Source organism: Cervus canadensis, chromosome 33 (assembly GCF_019320065.1).
Source record: "Cervus canadensis isolate Bull #8, Minnesota chromosome 33, ASM1932006v1, whole genome shotgun sequence".
In the NCBI taxonomy this organism is placed as follows: domain Eukaryota; kingdom Metazoa; phylum Chordata; class Mammalia; order Artiodactyla; family Cervidae; genus Cervus; species Cervus canadensis.
In genome coordinates this window covers 5998493-6013150 of record NC_057418.1, presented here as the reverse complement: position 1 = coordinate 6013150, position 14658 = coordinate 5998493, and positions in this window count along the sequence as shown.

The window sequence follows — 14658 nt, the reverse complement described above, 5'->3', positions numbered from 1 at the left end:
ATTTAATGTTTAAGGAATTAACATTTTCACACAATTTCTACCTTCTAGTTAAGCCACTTCAAGATACATAGTATTTGTTCATGTATCTCTCTATATATTCCTCTTATAGCTATGAGGGAAATGATGGCATTGTCATCAGCTTGATATTCCCAGGGAGTAACATGGTGCCTAGTAGGTGCACAGAGCAGGTGGTCAAGACGATTAATGAGTTAATCAGTTAAACATTGGGAGGATTTGCACTGATCCAAGGGCAGGTCCATCATGCTGATATCAAGCTAAATGGACTTTCTGTCAGGTATACCTCTGTAATAAAAGTGGAGAAGAGAAAAGAATGTGGACTGTTAAAGGGCTCTAATTTCTAGATTCTTTGCTAGGAAGGATATACGGTACAATCAAAAGAGCAGAAGAGGAGAAGATATGTATTCAAGAACTGGCTCTGCCACTGTCCATTTGGGAGTGTCTTTGAGCAAGGCACACACAGTCTATGGAGTCAGTTTCCTCACCAGTTAAAGGAGAGGTATGTGGGACTTTCCCAGTGGTCCAGTGGCTAAGACCATGCTTCCTCTGCAGGGCACGCAGGTTCAAACCCTGATCAGGGAAGTTCAACAACAAAAACAGAAGAGGTACACTCATGAGTTTTGCAGGAGTGGTGAGTTTTGCAGAAACAGTGAGTCCAGCTCTAGCCCCCCATTCTTACAACACCACGGTGCTCCTTTTGGGTTTTATAGATTCCATTTGTGCACTAAGGTGCTAGATTAGAATTTTGTAAAGCTTAAGACCACATGATCAAAAATATTTTTCCAACTCTACTAGTTATATATATTAAACTGGATGAGAAAAAAAGAAGCTGCCAGTTTCTATAATCAGAGCCAAAAATTAAACTATTACTTTTATAGTACTTACTTTTGGCAGATTTTCTAAGACAAATTCTCAAGACTTTCATAATTTTTAAACTCACATACTTAGTGAATATTTAATCCATGTCTTAAATTCACTTACCTAGAATTCATCACAAAGCTTCTATCCTGAGGACTAATGCCACATCTAAAAGGGACTTCTTAGTCTATTTAACAAATTTTTTTTTTTTTCAGAATAAAGCCTGAGTTTCAAAGCGTGATAATTTAATTTAGTGACTAAGCTGCTAATTAGCCTCACTTATGAAGTTTTTACTAATTGAAAACATTATCCTTCTGTTTCTCATTTATTGGCCCTTACCATGAGCTAACAAGGCTTATGAGCAAGATCACTGGAGCACTGAGGAGCATTTTTTCCAAAACTGAATTTCTCCTGGTCCCTGATTTTTCAGTATTTTGATTGGGGAAAATAAATCTTTCATTTTCCTTGATAACATTTAAAATTAAAGTAAATATAATAGTATTTAACATTTGGGGAGAACTTACTATATACATCAACACTATTACAAACACTTTAAATAAACAATACCTCATTGAATTCTCACAATCTACCCCAAAGGTAGGTTTTGCTACACTCTGCATTTTCCAAAGGAGCAGCTGAGACATAAACTCTCAACGTTTAGTGAGGAGAAGAACCAGCCCTACCCAAACCCTGCTTCCTGAGCCCAAGTCTGGAACCACATTGCTGCATGTCAGCATCCACTGCAGGACATTAACAGCCTGGGAATGAAAGAAACCAAGACACTGAAGATTACTAAAACAACATCCGTAAGTCAGAATCCACATCACTCTTCTCCATTTATGTTTATTTTTCTCAGAATATATTTTCCCACAGTAAATTAGATAGGATGAAGTAATGAGAAAAACAAAACAAAACAATGGAGATGGAGCTAAAGTCAGTAAACCTGCCCTTAACATCAGTTCTGTCTCTAACTGGTTTATGTGGCTTTGCACAAGTCTTTAAATATCTATTCCAAGCCTTAAGAGAAAAAAAACCAACAAATCTAACAACTTTACATAAAACTCATGAGACTTTTAGGGAATCATATCAGTAGTATTGTTAATCACCAAAACATGTGTGAAAATTATTATTAAAGGAATAACTGTAAATAATAGGCATGCTTTATTATATGATCCTAAACTAGCTTTAAAAAAACCTATTCTAAGACAGTTTAAAAATGGCTTCCCTTGTTTCGTGGAACTTTTCCTAAAGATAACACTGAACTTGTCACTACTTCCTGCATGACTCTTCTTCATTACTCTGCAACTTCCAGAAGATGAACCACATTAAATAAACTCTAGAGAGGCCAGTACTCAGCAAACACTATTTAAGTTGGTACATCTTATAGGATAGATGCTTTGCCTTTTATTTTTCAGAAAAAAAAGAAGTTGAAATTAAAAGCACATATTTTTCATCTATTTATGTTGAGTAAAATCTAGTCTCCAAGTGTAAATACTAAACAGTAAGATTCAGTCAATATGTGATCTCATGCTAGGCTTTCCACTAGGATTGTTCCTTTCTTCCATACCTTACCTTTTTCATAGGAGGAAGTCAGGCTCTAGCAGTCACTTCATTCTGCTACCTGAAATGAAAGGTCATGGTGTTATTTTTAGGAAAAGCTGAAAAGAAAACTCCTATTCTTAAATTTGCTAGTGGTATGCCCAAAGTTGAAATTACTTTTCCCTCCTATTCAGGATTTGCCCATATAAAAATATCTGCTAACACCTATATATGTAGAAATTTATAACCATTTAGGGTAGCTGTGCTTTAAGTAAGTCAACCCAGTAAAATGTGTAAGTTAGTTTTTCAACTCCCTTCTTTGGGATTAGGGAGTGGAGGTAGGAATTTGATCTTTGCATTTGTTTTTCAATTTTTGGCTAATCATATGCATCAACAATTATTCCACAAATTATATGGGTATAAAATTTTAAAACTACCAATTTTCAGTTGGGTTTACTTTTGATTTAATGTCCTAGGTCTTTTTTAAACTTATTTTTTCCTTTTGAACATTTTATTTTGTTTTGGGGTATCAGAGGATGAGATGGTTGGATAGCATCACTGACTCGTGGATATGAACGTGGGCAAAATCCAGCAGATAGTGAGGGACAGGGAGGCCTGACATGCTGCAGTCTGTGGGGTCGCAAAGAGTCAGACAGGACTTAGTGACCGAACAACAACAAATAATCAATTAACAACGCTGTGATAGTTTTAGGTGAACAGCAAAAGAACTCAGCCACACACATACATGTATCCATTCTCCCCAACACCCACCTCCAACCAGGCTGCCACATAACATTCAGCAGAGTTCCATGTTCTGTACTATACCGTCCTTGTTGGTTATCCGTTTTGAATACAGCAGTGTGTAAATACACTCGTGAAACACTGACTCTATATTGTTTTACCACTCACCTTCTAAGTCAAATGTTTCTCTTGATTGAGTGATAATAACAATCACCACCTTCATAGCCTTCAGTCTCTAATTGGTAATGCTCTCAATGAAAATGACTTCACTACTTTCATCCATATGTAAACACACCACATAAGAGACAAATTCTTGGACTTTCCTGGTGGAGTAGTGGATAGAAGTCCTCCTGCCAATGCAGGGGACACAGCTTCTATCCCTGGTCTGGGAAGATTCCATATGCCGCAGAGCAACTAAGCCTGTGGGCCACAACTGCTGGGCCTGCGCTCTAGAGTCTGCAAGCTGCAACCACTGAGCCGGACTGCCTACAGCCAGTGCTCCCCAACAAGAGGAGGCACCACGAGGATGTGCTCCCCAACAAGAGGAGGCACCACGAGGAGAGGCCTGTGAACCACAGTGAAGAGCAGCTACCTCTCGCTGCAGCTAGAGAAAGCCTGTGAGCAGCAGTGAAGACCCAGCACAGCCAAAAATAAAAGACCAAAAGATTTGTTAGAAATAATATAAGTCAAAAGGAAATAAAGGACATTTGGAATTAAAAAAGAGATGAAATCTTGACCCAAATAATGCCAAGAATTTAACAGTAGGATGTGGCTTTGAATTTATGCATAATTCCTGAAATTGTCACTCCAGATACTGTGGAGTGAAGGGAAAAGAAAGCTGATAAGGTTGGCTTATTGGGTCTGTAATGTCCTGCTTTAATATCCAGCTGTTTTCCATCCTATGTGACTATTTGTGAGAATTCCAGGAGTTATATAGAATGGGAAACTGTTCCACAGATTAATTATTGAAAAGGAATACTCTATCCTCACGCCTTTGGGGGTGCCAGTTGACTGTAGGTGGGTCCAAACAAGATAAATTCAGTTCAAGTCAACTCATACTTACTAATATGCAAAGTAACCTGTGAAGGGTATGGAGAAAATTAAAACAAGCATAACCTGGGCCTAAGGCATCTCTAGGAAAAATAATACATTTCAGCAAATCTCATGAGACAAAAATCCACTTGTGCTAAGCCCTCCCCCTCATTTTGCATTTGTTTCAACTTCTCTTCCAAATAGTGTTCTAAGGATGAAATGACATCATTGCCTTTACCCAATCCAAGACTTGTGAGTTGTCTCGAACCTCCAAACACATAAAGGCACATGTCTGATTATAAAGTAAACTTTACCTTAAATATAGATTCTATTTTTTCTCAAAAATTTCTGGTGGTGACTGAAAGCTCACAATCAAATAAATAAGGACATACTAGTGGATTCCCGGAGAAGGCAATGGCACCCCACTCCAGTACTCTTGCCTGGAAAATCCCATGGATGGAGGAACCTGGTAGGCTACAGTCCATGGGGTCGCTAAGAGTAGGACACAACTGAGCGACTTCACTTTCACTTTTCACTTTTACACATTGGAGAAGGAAATGGCAATCCACTCCAGTGTTCTTGCCTGGAGAATCCCAGGGACGGTGGAGCCTGGTGGGCTGCCGTCTATGGGGTCCCACAGAGTCGGACACGACTGAAGTGACTTAGCAGCAGCAGCAGCAGTGGATTCCATTTTACTTGTTACAAACAACATTGCTAAGTTTTTGAAAAATATTTTAAATCTCATCAGTCTCTACTTCCAATCTAAAGATAATAATTGTTACTTATTTGATTTGAGACTGTCAAAAAGAAATTTTGAGTGTTATTTAATTTGGTTATTTAGAGACAGTCATTATTTATTTAAACATTGAATAAATACCCTTTCATTAACAGGTGAGGGCTCCCTTAACTTGAGCCACACATGGCTCAAGACAGTCAAGTGTCTGACTGCAATGCAGAAGACCTGGGTTTGATCTCTGGGTTGGGAAGACCCTCCGAAGAAGGGAACGGCAGCCCACTCCAGTATTCTTGCCTGGAGAATTCCATGAACAGAGGAGCCTGATGGGCTACAGTCCATGGCATTGCCATATGTGTCCTAAAGACTAGAGGACTAAAGGACTAAAACTAAAACTGAAGTATTTAACATTAGAGTAAAAGAAAGACATTAGGATTGCAGTTCCTACACTGTAGTTCCTTCCTTAATACTTCCATTTCATTCCTGTGAGTTCAGGTCCAAACAGCCCACCTATTCTCTTCCATATACGTCACAACATTCGCAAAGTCAACTGATTTCACCATTCCTAAGGTCTGGAAAGCCCTTGCTGTTTCTCTTGTCCTCATCTTTTAACCCAGCTTGTAGCCATTAAAAAGTCACTGTGGGGTTTTCCACATTGGTTACTTCTCCTTCCTCTTCACTTACAGAACACTTAAGGCTGTATCAGCTCATGACCACTTCAGGACTCAGAACCAACCGAGTGGCACTTGAGAAAAAGCTCTCAAGCCTCAGAGCATGTGGATCTATCATAATCTATACCTCAAAGTTCTTCAAAATTTCTAATAAACTTTGGGGTCATGAAATATTACATTGCACCAATCCTCCAGAATTTTCAGTGTCATGTGGTTCCCATGTCAGAAAACTGAGTATCATTGGTTTAACACTTATAACCTGCTTCTGCAAATAGATCATAACCTCTTCATAAGCAAAAACTAGATATCTTTTAATATCCCACTGTGTTTGAAACAGAAATATATCAAATGCTCAAAATATTTGTGAATTACTTATTTCATTGGAAGGGAAACAATAACAAATGTCTATTTGTTTAATTGAGAACATTTGAATAAATTTACTAGCCTGGAAGAATTTTCCACTAAGTTCTTCTTATGCCTAAGGTTAGGCAATTTTGACAACTGCATTAATTGTTAACAATACATCAACCAGCAACTTTTCTTATATTCCTCATATCCAATTTTCTAAAGAATTCTTTACCTCAATAAAGATTATGGCTTGAATGAAATAAACATTGTATTCCCCAGTGTTCTGAAAACCATAAGTTTACCAGATATGAATACATAAGCCTCAGATACTTTATTTATATGATCAATAAATGAGTTGATAGAAATAAGCTATGTAAATATAAATCACCATAGTTCCTAATACCTTAGTAAATTTGCAGTTTTAGCTAAACACAGAATATTTATAGAATATTTTAAAGCTCAAACCAGTTCTCAAACTTTATATAAGGAATTCATTGAATGGTAGATTTGTTTGTACTTGATGCTATGTGAGAGGTTATTCACAAATACTCAGAAATCAGTTTCCAAGAAATACTTTAAATTACCTCAACACTTTTTTTAAAAAGCAGCAAGTTTCCAGTAAGCTTCCCTATGATCTTTGATATCTTTAAACCAAAGGAATTTCTATACCTTTACTGGTCCAAAATTTAGAACTTTTAGAAAGCCTTTGCCCCAAAACATCATATCATACTATCATTTTCTATGTATTCCATTATGCTATTTTAAAAAGGGGTTGCCTGGAAAGCATTGTTATATCCTAATACTATGACAGAATTGGAAAAGGTTATAAGTAATTACTTTAGAAAATATAAATGTGAAAGTAAAACTATTGTCTCTCAGACTGGCAAAGTCTGCTTCAGCCAGGACATTTTGGAGTATGATACCTGAAACCCAGTGCATTCTCTTGGCAAAACTCTGTTAGCCTTTGCCCTGGTTCATTCCGTACTCCAAGGCCCAACTTGCATGTCACTCCCGGTATCTCTTGACTTCTGACTTTTGCATTCCAGTCCCCTATGATGAAAAAGACATCTTTTTTTTTTTTTGGTGCTAGTTCTAGAAGGTCTTGCAGGTCTTCACACAACCATTCAACTTCAGCTTCTTTGGCATTAGTGGTTGGGGTATAGACTTGGATTACTGCAATACTGAGTGGTTTGCCCTGGAAACAAACAGGTCATTCTGTCATTTTTAAGACTGTACCCAAGTACTGTATTTTGGACTCTTCTGTTGACTCTGGGAGCTGCTCCATTTCTTCTAAGGGATTCTTGCCCACAATAGCTGATATAATGGTTATCTGAATTAAATTTGCCCATTCTGGTCCATTCTACTTCACTGATTCCCAAAATGTCAATGTTCACTCTTGCCATCTCCTGTTTGACTGCTTCCAATTCACTTTGATTCATGGACCTGACATTCCAGGTTCCTGTGCAAAACTGTTCTTTACAGCATCGGACTTCACTTCCATCACCAGCCACATCCACAACTAGGCGTTATTTTCGCTTAGGTCAAAGCCTTTGACTGTCTGCATCACAACAAACTGTGGAAAACTCTTAAAGAGATGGGAATACCAGACCATCTTACCTGCCTCCTGAGAAATCCGTATGCAGGTCAAGAAGCAACAGTTAGAACCGGACATGGAACAACAGACTTGTTCCAATAGGAAAAGGAGTACATCAAGGCTGTATATCGTCACCCTGTTTATTCAGCTTACACGCAGACTACATCAATGTGAAACGCCAGGTTGGATGAAGTACAAGCTGGAATCAAGATCACCAGGAGAAATATCAATAACCTCAGATATGCAGACGACACCACCCTTACAGTAGAAAGCAGAGGAACTAAAGAGACTCTTAATGAAAGTGAAAGAGGAAAGTGAAAAAGCTGGCTTAAAACTCAACATTCAAAACACTAAGATCATGGCATCAGGTCCCATCACTTCATGGCAAATAGACAGGGAAACAATGGAAACCGTGACAGACTTCATTTTCTTGGGCTCCAAAATGCTACTGCAGCCATGAAATTAAAAGCAACTTGCTCCTTGGAAGAAAAGCTATGACAAACCTACACAGCATATTAAAAAAGCAGAGACATTACTCTGCCAACAAAGGTCCATCTAGTCAAGGCTATGGTTTTTCCAGTGGTCATGTATGGATGTGAGAGTTGGCCTATAAAGAAATCTGAGTGATGAAGAATTGATGCTTTTGAAGTGTGGTGTTGGAGAAGACTCTTGAGAGTCCCCTGGACTTCAAGGAAATCAAACCAGTCAACCCTAAAGGAAATCAATCCTGAATATTCATTGGAAGGACTGATGCTGAAGCTGAAACTCCAATATTCTAGCTATCTGATGTGAAGAGCCAACTCACTGGAAAAGACCCTGATGCTAGGAAAGATTGAAGGCAGGAGGAGAAGGGAACGACAGAGGATGAGATGGTTGGATGGCATCACCGGCTCAGTGGACATGAATTTGAGCAAACTCTGGAAGATGGTGAAGGATAGGGAAGACTGGAATGCTGCAGTCCATGAGGTCGCAGGATTCAGACATGATGGAGCAACTGAACTGAACTGAATGGATATGGAACCCATTTAAAAAAAGGAGAGCTAGACATACTGGTTCATGAAACTGATAAAACTGATTTAGTATCAAGAACTCGGGTTTTCTCTGCATCTCTGCTCTATATTTTGCTAGAACTCCACATATTCTTCTCCCAGAAACTACAGGTGCTCTTTTGATGATCCTAAAATGTCTACAGCATCCCCAAACCTCACATCCTCACATGATCTTCCCCTTTCTTCCAATGCTTACTCAGATAGCCTATCCTGATAACCTGGGATTGCAAAGTTATATCCATATATCTTATTTCTAATGTGTGGTTTCCATGAGACAGTAAAATAAGCTTAGATATCGAAAGGGTTCTTAGATCCAATTTCAGTGTGTGTGTTGCGGTGGCGGGGCGGTGGGGGGGCGGGGGGAGCTTCTCTGCATTAACAAACAATTCAGATTGCACAATTAAAGGGCTCAGTCTCATAAGACTGTCCTCCACTTCAGAAGTCAGTTGCAAGCCCATGCTCTTACCAGTGCTTCTGACTGACTGCTTATAAATTAAAGGTTTCCACAACCCCCTCCCTGCTTTCTATTAATTTGCTTGAACAGCTCACAGAACTCGAACAAACATTTTACTTCACAGCCAGATGGAAGAGATGTATAAGGCAAGGCAGGTGGAAAGGGTGCCGAGCTCCACGCTTCTGCAGCCACACCCGGCTCCTAAACCGCCACGGGGTCACCAACCCGGAAACTTCCTGAACCCTATCCTTTTGTCCTTTTATGGAGGCTTCATCACATAGGCATGGCTGATTAAAGCATCAGCCATTGGCGATTGATTGAACCTCTTGCAGCTCCCCAGAGGTCTGGTATGGTGGGGGTGGGAAGAGGGGAAAAGGAGGGCTCAACCCTCTAATCTCAAGGTTGGTGCCAATGGCAGTCCTTAAGTGCTTCCAAAGGTTACCTCATTCATATAACAAAAGACACCTTTATCACTCTCAACACTTAGGAAATTTCAAGCGTTCTGAAAGCTGTGAGACAGAAATGGTACAAAGACCAAGCATACATATACCACTGAGAGACCATTATATATTTCTTATAAATCACAGCATCACTGAGGCCAAAATCAACATTTTTAAAAAATGAAATAGAACTCATTTTAAAGTACCAAAAATATCACATATGGTAACAATAAATATTGTTTCTATAAGTTTTTTGTTTCACTAAATGCATGTGTATGTGTGAATGTATATGTACTAGATCAAAAAAAAGCTCCCAATACAGTTGAAAGTTTGTGTTTGGAGTAAACACACTTTACAGCTCCTCCAGGTGATGGATAAGCAAGGTGAGTACGTAATAAGGCCATGATTAGCATAGTGAAACTAAGTTACTGGAACAAAACATGAAATGAAAACAGGGCAGGGGTGGCAGGTATTGAGAAATAAGAATGGGAAAGATAGGAACCAGACAAAGGAATTTATTTTGAAGGCAATGAAAACCATGTGAAGCTTTTAAGCAGATAAGTAAATACTTTGCAGCACTTCTGGCAGCAGTGAAAGGAGCAAATTAGAAAGGGCAAACAAGGTAGGTCAAAATGCAGTTAATAACAAAAAGACTAACACAGGGGTTCAGACTAAAGATGCTAATGGCATGGTATACTGGGAAAATGTCATGAAAGGTAGGGTCCATAGAGCTTTGGGGCTGACTAGACATAAGATGTGAAAGAGAAAAAGGAATATCAGTGTACAGGCTTCAATATGGAGTGACATGGTTCCCAGCACTAAGACTGGGAAACTTAAAGGGAGTGGATTTGGGGGTGGCTTTGAGTACTTGAAGGTCTGCGTAGGACATTCAGATTAATGTCTTGTGCATAGCAAGAACGTTTCTGGTGAAGATCCAGAGAGCAGGGAACCATTTACATGAGGCAGTAGAAGAACATGTAAGTAAAAAGAGGACCAGGGACAAAAGACTATAGGGCGTCTGTGGTAGGGCGAAATGAGACTTCAAAGGGAGACTAAAGGAAGTGGTCAAAGAGATGGCGAGGGGATGAGACTCAACTACAAAACCCAAGAGAAATCAAGTTATATATAAGGACGGAAAAGAATCCACTAGATTTGGCAAAGAATTGGTGGCAAATCACTGTGCTAAAATCAGAAACCTTATTACAGTGGGTTGTATGGTAAATATTTGGAAACAGAGTGGGCGGGTGTGTATGTGTGTGTGTGTGTGTGTGATTGTGTGCCATGCGTATACATGTGTTTTAGGAGCTTCAGAGTATAAAAACACACTCTATAGAAGGATGTGCAGGACAAAGGGCTGTGCGTTTTGTTTGCTGGCTTCAAAGAAACAGGCAACAAGAACTTGCAAGTGTTTTCCGGTGGATACTGGAGTAAACCCATGATGTTTACAGGACTTCGGGCTCAGTGGAAGGGCAGGAGCCAGGTACAGAGCCCCCAGCAAGTCAGAAAATTTGTTAAGTGTGCTGTAAAGACACACAGGAAGATATTTCACAAGAATAAGCATCTTCAGGACAGGGTTTGTTGAGAACACTGCACCACTTTGGAGACGGGGGAAAGGGAGGCAGTGTGGGGAAGGAGTTCTCATCTGTGCATATCAGGATCCTGAAGGCGGGCTTTGGGGGAAAGCAGAGAGAGACAAAGAAGGCTGACCAACCACTGCCGAGATGACTACTTTCCAACAGGGAAGAGTCACATGGTACCATCACCAACCTACCCAATCTTTAGGTTTCTCTACTCAGCTTCCCTAACACTTTCGTTGTGCCTCACTTTCTCCCGAGAGGCAGACGAAATACCACATCTTTTACTATTAACATGGTAAAATTAGGTCACCTCTTTTATGGCCATGAAGTGCAACTGCATCATCCAAAGGGATATTTCATTTTCCACTTGCACAGTTCTATTTTGACATTGTCTTTTCTAGCAATTGAATTCCATAAAGTTAAATTTTCCCATATGTACAGAGGGGACTCAGTATCATTCATGATGTGAAGCTGTGTCATATTATTGTAACCAAGCCATTCTCATCCTCATCTTATACATATTAGACTTTCTCTCTTTTCCTCTCTTTCATGATTTTAACAGCAAAAACTAGAAACTTAAATTTTCTTCCCTCTCCTACAGTGTCAGTATCGCCCATGTGGATACACAGACACACAGACACACACACATCTCCTGTCCCACAGAGACATTTTCCAGGCATTGTTTTTACAACAAAATCCAAGATGGAACAGCAGGCTAGTTTATTATTTTAGCATAAATATTTTTACTTTATCATGTATATTAATATAATCTGCTTAGATATTGTTGATATGCACACTCAATAATAACTGGTATCAAATTCCTTAGTTGTAGTCTTCACTTCTTTCAAGAATTTATACTCTGCCCCCTGCCCCCTGTGGCACTTTGATGGCAAAAAAGAAAAAAAAAAGGGGGGGGGATCTTAAGGACAGAATCACAAGTCATAAATCATTCACAAGTGACATAACAACGGTATGTGTTTTGCTGGAAAAGGGCTGTCAACAGAAACTGTTAGCACATTCTTTTCTTTCCATGCAGTATGCAGACAGCACGGCCCCGAAACCTTCTGGGCTAAGGGGCCGATACTCGGTCAGTGTCCTAACGTAGAAATTTAGATCTGAAAATATTTAGATATGAGCTAAAAGGAAAGTTTTCTTTTCCTTTAACGAGCATTCATTGAGTGCTTATACTGTGACAAGCATTGTCCTTGGCACTTTACAAGATTTGGAGATTTCATTCCCTCAAACTGTCCCAACAATCTTATAGGGTAGGTAATAGTAGATCTCCAAGAGGTGCCAACTGAGGCTCAAATAAGTTAGTTTGCACTATGTCACACATTTAATAAAACAGCTGATTAATGAAATAATAAAGAAAAAGGAAAAAAAATCTCTCCTGAAGCAGTCAAAAATAGAAATACTAAGTCCAGCAAATCCTATATTCACATCACTTCTGTATTACTTCTATCAACAGAACATTTGAAATCAAGATAACAAAAAGTCAGCCTAGTTAAATCCACAATGGTGACTAATTATAGGAACTGTTTTAAACTATAGAATTAACCTACATAAAGCAATAAAATTTCATACTAGAATATCAAAAATTATTCAAAGTCAGTGATTTCAGCTTTATATATATATTGTCAGTATTCAAATCATCTACATTTATTTAAACTTCTAAATTGGACTGTTCGCCATTACTCTTTGTAAAGACACATGAGTGCGTGCTAAGTCGCTTCAAACATGTCTAACTCTTTGTGACCCTATGGACTGTGGCCTGCCACGCTCCTCTATCCATGGGATTCTCCAGGCAAGAATACTGGAGTGGGTTGCCATGCCCTCCTCCAGAGGATCTTCCCAACCCAGGATCGAAACCACATCTTTTAAGTCTCCAGCATTGGCAGGTCATTTCTTTACCACTAGCGCCACCTGGGAAGCCTGTAAAGATGTGTATCTTTCAGTAAACTACATTTTTAACTTTTCAAAAAAGAATTGTTGAAAGTCACTTTAATTAAATACAAATCAAGTTTACTTTGTAGGCTTTATTCTTGAGATCTTAAAATGTAAGCAACAAAGGTTTTCAAAACATGCTCTACTGGTTTCTTTGGTTTTTTCCCTTTGCTTTCCTAAGCTTGTCTGAATACTGGGCGGCCTGAAATAACAGAAGAGTAAAATTTCCCTACCTCCATCATTGCCGTTAAAAAGGAGCCTAAGCAAGTGACCTTCAGCAGTGCATTTAAAGGACACCACGTGATGCACTCTCAATGACTTGGTCACCTGCCCTCACACAGAGTCTGAGAAACCCCCCAGTCCTTGGCAGTTGTTGTAGGCAGAAGTCTACAGATAGCCAGTTCTACTCAATCAGAGGTCATTTTCCCTTCCTGGAAAGTTGTATGTGAGCAATACAGGAACCTGGCGTTGCTGAGCTCCCTTGAGATTAAGACCAGGCTTCCATGAGCAAGAAGAGAACACCAGAGAAGCGTAACAGGTACCACCATGCCGTGGCAGCCCCTGGCTGGCAGCTCCTCCGTAAGCTGGTCTGGTGGACTCTGTGGGACTGGTGAGCAGAGGCCTGGGCGATGGAGGGTCTGCGCTCCGTTCTACTGCGGCAAGCACCCGCCACAGTGCCCAGCGATGCCTCACTCACCGCAAAGTAAAACTGGCTCACAGTCTACGTGAAGACAGGCCGGAAGTTTGCCTGCCTACCTCCAGAGTCAAAAGCAAGCAGTGGGAGTCTCAGGGATCCGCCACACTTGGAAACAGCTGGGTAAAACACATGAGCAAGAAGAATCAACGGAGACCAGTGGGAAATGATGAAGATACCACCAAAGTGTCATTTGGGCAAAGTCAGCTTTCATCATCTATATGTGAGAAATGGCTTAATGGTAAAATATTTCCAGACATGAGCAAGTTAAGTCTGTGGTTACATGAAACTTTATCCTGCAGTTGTTAGCTTTCATACACACACATGGGTCAATAAGAAAATCCCCACATTACAAACCGGCCACTCCCAGACAACACCACTCTTAATCTCTGCCATGTGTGGTGATGACACAGATCTCATTCCATGGACAACATGAAACTCAGAAGGATTCAAATCATATATCATTCCATCGAGAAAGAAGGGGAAAGTTGTAAGCCTGAAATGCACACTTGATTCAATACGAGGAAAGTGCACTTTCACTGGAGATGAAGTCCATAAAATAAGCACTATGTTAATAACATGCTGAGACATACCTACTAAGTAACAAGTGTGAAAAATCAGACTATGGTAGACCCTGCTTCAGTGTTCATGGCCTATCTGAGACTCTGTCATAGTATCTATTCATATGGGTAGCTTATCAGGGAATGATGCAATTATTCAAGAAGATATTTTTTTGATGCCTGTGGTTGGTCCTAGTCTCAGCCTAAACAAGACAGCACTGAGTTAGAGACTGAACATTTTCAGTGTGGGCCGAAGCTGATGTCACAGGAGTACACACCCTGATATTAAGCCTCCCAAAGCATACCCATCATCTTGATTCATGTTTCCTTTTTTAGCTACATTAGTTTGTTAGTGGATAACAAGCAACACATCTGCCTACACAGCAAAATCACAAAAATCTTAATT